Source organism: Melopsittacus undulatus, chromosome 1 (genome assembly GCF_012275295.1).
Source record: "Melopsittacus undulatus isolate bMelUnd1 chromosome 1, bMelUnd1.mat.Z, whole genome shotgun sequence".
In the NCBI taxonomy this organism is placed as follows: Eukaryota; Metazoa; Chordata; class Aves; order Psittaciformes; family Psittaculidae; genus Melopsittacus; species Melopsittacus undulatus.
This window is the reverse complement of record NC_047527.1, coordinates 17,768,885-17,774,652: the sequence shown is the minus strand read 5'-3', so window position 1 is coordinate 17,774,652 and position 5,768 is coordinate 17,768,885.

Below are 5,768 nucleotides of genomic sequence, written 5' to 3'. Positions count from 1 at the left end.
CCTCATAAGCACTTGCAGGAGTTATATATTCCCTTAAAGCTATCCCTTCTCTAGGACAGAATCATAGGATCACAGAATAGTTGGGGTTGGAAAGAACATTAAGATCATCTAGTTCCAACCCCCCTGCCATGGCCAGGGACATCTCACACTAATCTATGTTACCCAAGGCTCTCTCCCATCTGACCTTGGACACTTCCAGGGATGGAGCATTCACACGTTCCCTGGTCAAGCCATTCCAGTGCCTCAGCACCCTAACAGGAAAGAATTTCTTCCTTATATCCAATGTAAACTTCCCCTGTTTAAGTTTGAACCCATTACCCCTTGTCCTATCACTACAGTCCCTAGTGAATAGTCCATCCCCAGCATCCCTATAGGTCCCCTTCAGATACTGGAAGGTTGCTATGAGGTCTCCACGCAGCCTTCTCTTCTCCAGGCTGAACAGCCCCAACTTTCTCAGCCTATCTTCATACAGGAGGTGCTCCAGTCCCCTGATCATCCTCATGGCCCTCCTCTGGACTTGTGCCAACAGCTCCCTGTCCTTTTTATGTTGAGGACACCAGAACTGCACACAATACTCCAGGTGAGGTCTCACATTTCAGCTTCCTCAGCCTCTTCTCACAGTGCAAGTACTCCAACTCTCACCATTCTGGTGGCTTCTTGCTAAGCTGAATCCCATTCATCCAGTTTTCTAGCAGTGGGATTCCCAAGCCTGGCCGATGTATTCCAAATGTGGACTAGCCAGTGCCAAGTCAAAAGGGGCTAGATATTTTCCTTGATCCTTGTGCCAGTGAGGATGCTGTTGGCCTTTGCCATTGACAGGGCACACTGCTGACTTACAGCTAAGCTACTCTCTCCCAAGACCACCAGAACCTTTCAGCAGAGCTGCTCCTCAGCTAGTGAATGTCTGGCCTGTATTGTTATTCCTTCACAGAGACAGGGCTGTGTGTATGCTCTGTTGAATTTTATACCTGATCTTTCAGCTTGTCCAGGTTCTTCTGAATGCAGCTCCCTTCCTCAGCATGTCAACTGGCATTGCTCTCTCATGTTTGGTGTAATCATCAGGTTTGATGAGGGTACATTTTCATCTCCTCTTCCAGCTCACTTTCTAGAGATATTAAATGGGACAGTTACCATGATGGACCCCTGGGAAATTCTTTGTTAACTGTTTTCCAGCTATAGTACAAGCCACTACCTGGCAAACCAGACAGGTTTTTTCCCCCTAGTAGTCCAGCTATCCAGACATCTTTGCTTGGATACAAGAATATTGTGGGAGATGGTGTCAAATACCTTACTATAGTCAAGATAAAGAATTTCAACTGCTCTCCATTCATGGATCTAATTATTTTACCATAGCTCTGCGATCTTACTCTTGATAAACCCATGCTAGCTGGTTCCAGTAACCTATGTCTCATTTATGTGACTAGAATGTCAGGACTGGAATTCTCTAGAGACTGAAGTCTGGCTAACCATTCTCTTGTATCCTTATTCATCCTTCTTACCCTTTTTTGAAGAAAGGCACAAGATATTCTTTTATCTGTTACTGGGGACCTTCCCTGGTCTCTACAACTCCACAATGACATTAGCTATCTCAACAGCTTGGTATCCATCCTCTCAGATCCCACAGGCTTATATTGGTTGAGAATACTACTCTTACCTGAAAAAAGAGGATTCAAATATAAACTTATGAAGGAATGCAACATTTCAGAGTAATTTCCATTCAAAACATTATATTTTGGTTTGTTACAGAGTTACACTGGGGCTCTCAGAGCAGCAGGCTCTTCTCAGATACCATAATAAACACAATAATTAGGCATAACCATCAATAAGGAAAGAATTTTCACCTTATTTCTGAGTTGATTAGCTTTAGCTAGCTTTCAAGATATCATTTGTATTTTTCAATAAATCCCATTTCATTTCATATGTGTGGATATACATTTAGCACTAGTTATCTCAAAAATGAATCAGACATCTAGCTAAATCTGCACTGCATCAGCATTGTATTTTAATAACATCCCCAACTGAAATGAAATAAAAGTTGTCTGAAGTGTGTGCTTTAAACGGAATCTATAGATTATTGTTGTTCTATATTCATAGATTGTGAGGGCAGCAGGGGGTAAGTGAAAGCATTTCCACCTTAACTGAATATCTTCTGGTCCATTTAAAAATGGCCTTTCTTTTATTTGTTTAGGTTTGTTTGTGTTTTCGGTTTGTTTTTTTTTTTTTTTGGTGGGGAGGTTGATTTTGTGTTTTTCTTTTTTATTATTTTTTTTTACTACATGAGGGGAGAAATGTGTTATTATAATCTTTCTGTAATAAGTTATGCAATGAGTCTGGCTGTTCTGGAGTTAATTTTCCCCATAGCCTTCATAGTGCTGTGCTTTGTATTGGTAGCTAGAAAGGTGTTGGTAACACACCAGTGTTTTGGCTACAGATAACCAGTGATGGCAGAGTACCAAGGCTGTCTTTCCAACACTTTCCCCTTACCAGTAAACTGAAGGGTAGAAAATATATTGGAAGGGGACATACCCAAGGCACCTGACCCAAAGTTAGGAAAGGGATACTCTATGCCATATGTCTGCTCAACAGTAAAAGCTAAGAGAATGGAAGGGAGAGAGAAGGAAGCTGGCATTCTACACCTGGGTCGGAGCTATCCCAGGCACAGCTACAGCTTGGGCAGAAAAGAGATTCAGAGCAGCCCTGCAGAGAAGGAGTTGGGGGTGTTGGTCGATGAGAAAATGAACATGAGCTGGCTTCAGTGTGCGCTTGCAGCCCAGAATGCCAACCGTATCCTGGACTGCATCAAAAGGAGAGTGACCAGCAGGTCGAAGGAGGTGATCCTGCCCCTCTACTCTGCTCTTGTGAGACCTCACTTGGAGTATTGGGTGCAGTTTTGGTGCCCACAACATAAAAAGGACATGGAACTGTTGGAACAAGTCCAGAGGAGGGCCACGAGGATGATGAGGGGACTGGAGCACCTCCCATATGAAGACAGGCTGAGAAAGTTGGGGCTGTTCAGCCTGGAGAAGAGAAGGCTGCGTGGGGACCTCATAGCAGCCTTCCAGTATCTGAAGGGGGCTATGAGGATGATGGGGAGACAGTCATTAGGGACTGTAGTGACAGGACAAGAGGTAATGGGTTCAAACTTCAGCAGGGGAAGTTTAAATTGTATATAAGGAAGAAATTCTTTACTGTTAGGGTGGTGAGGTGGTGGAATGGGTTGCCCAGGGAGGTTATGAATGCTCCATCCCTGGAGGTTTTCAAGGCCAGGTTGGACAGAGCCTTGCATGGCATGTTTTAGTAGGAGGTGTCTCTGGCCATGACAGGGGGGTTGGAACTAGATGATCTTAATGTCCTTTCCAACCCTAACTATTCTATGATTCTGTGATTCTGTGAATGTAGAGCTTATAAGTACATTCATTTCCTTGGGAGCTGCTGGGCACTAGAACATTATCATCTGAAACACCAAAAAACACCACTAAATTCCCTCCCAATTATTAAAAAAAAGGCCCCAAATAATCGTCTTCTGCTGGGAGCAATGTTTTTCTACCAAGACTAACACCACAGCTGGCTGTCCCTTGAGCATTGTTGAAGGGAGTGGAACACCTCCCTTATTAGGAGAGGCTGAGGGAGCTTGGTCTCTTTAGCTTGGAGGAGACTGAGGGGTGACCTCATCAGTGTTTACAAATGTGTAAAGGGTGGGTGTCAGGATGATGGAACTAGGCTTTTTTCAGTGATATACAGTGATAGGACAAGGGGCAATGGGTGTAAACTGGAACATAGGAGGTTCCACGTTAACATCAGGAAGAACTTCTTTACTGTAAGAGTGACAGAGCACTGGAACAGGTTGCCCATGGAGGTTGTGGAGTCTCCTACTTTGCGGATATTCAAGGCCCACAATATCCACCTGGACGAGTTCCTGTGTGATGTACTCTAGGTTACCCTGCTCTTGCAGGGGGGTTGGACTAGATGATCTTTCGAGGTCCCTTCCAGCCCTCGGGATTCTGTGATTATTGTGTTTCTTTGTATTGTGTCTCCAGCAGGACTGCTCAGTTACCTGTTATAGTGGGGACTGGTACTGTTTCTATATTTCACTAAATGGGTACCTGGCTGCAGAAGATCATTCATAAAAGGTCTGGACCGTGGCTAGGAAACAAGAAAAAAGACAGGGTACCTGGGAAAAACCACAACTCAGATTGTGTAATAGAGCAGCAGTACATGTGATGCTGCATCTGTAGAATTCAACATTATTTCTCTTTTTTTTCAGAGATATCCTAAAATTTCACTGGTAATATCTGAATTAGTGCAGACACATAAGTGATTTAAAAAATGAGCTTTTGTGGAATAATAAACAGAATTGTGTTTCTAATCTTTCTATGTGTAACAAATCAAAAGAGAACCAAACAATGTAAATGGAAGAAAGTAAAACCATATTAGACAAAAGCAAACCATGTTTTATATCATTTTATATCAGTTGATTCATGCTCACTCCTTAACTGAATTCTGTAAGACACCACAAAAACCTTAATTTTATTATTTACAGAACTGAAGAAGTTGTATTACTTGATCCAGTCCCCAGTGGCATCATGGCAGTACCGTCAGCTGCTTTCACTATTGTGTTTCAATCATTTCTGTCTCTCATGTTTGATGTATTTCTCTATCTCAGTCCTTCCTTATCTACTTGCTGTGTCAGCTAATGCTATGTCAGACTATTTAGTCAAATTGAGAACACATTCTGTGATGAACCAGCATATAAATTAGCTGTTGCTTAAAAAGATGTTCTTTAGAAGTCTGCATTCACTATTTTTGCTTTGTTTTCTTTAATTTGATTAAACAAAACAGGTCTCTATCATTTAAATCAAAGTTGTTATTTAGAACTGGTATAATATCATTAATACAAATGTTGAGCTGCACCTGCCAAAAAATACGCAGAGAATTTTGTCCACAAGATTAAATAAAAACCTACAATACCTATGTCTGATACTCTGAGTACTAAAAGAGTTCTGGTAAGAAGCAGTTTTATATTAGAAGATGCACTTCAGGGAAATATTACCATGGAAGGTGTAATGGCACAACTAAACTAATTTTATTAAGGATTGGATTATTTCTGTATTAATGATTTCTATGATTTTATTATTTTATTATTTTATTATACATTCACTTCTTTTGAAATCAGTAAAACATTGGAGAACCCATGATCTTTCTGATGAACCATTTGAGATTATGTAAAAAAATATATATTTTGCCTAAAAATTTATAGTCATATTTGTTCCTAGGGACACCTCTTTCTGTGGGAGGAGTATTCTACTATACTGGGTATGGGTTTAAGGCCACATTAAGGTTCAACATGTAGAAACAGATCAGCTTATGGAACTCAGATACTTACGCAATAACAAAACATCTAGAAATATTATCTAAAGAACAAATGGCAGGCAGAAAAAAAAAATAATTCCAAGTACAAGTGTTCTTTGTCTCTAACCTATGTGTAGCCTGTGTACATGTGTCAGAGTCTCTGAGGTTTTTATTGGGAACAAAAAAATACCATTTCTATTATTCTTAATGGGTACTACTTGTTGAAATATTAAAATATTGTACAGTTAACTGAAATTTAACAGTGCTGTGATATTCAGTAGGTTATAAATATCATAAATAATTTTAATAATAGTTCACTTGTTCTTTTGTTAGGTACTTACACTCAAGAGGATATGGAAGTGTTAAATAGCAAATAAATGTAGAGATGTTTGTATTTACATTTTTTCTTTCACCAAATA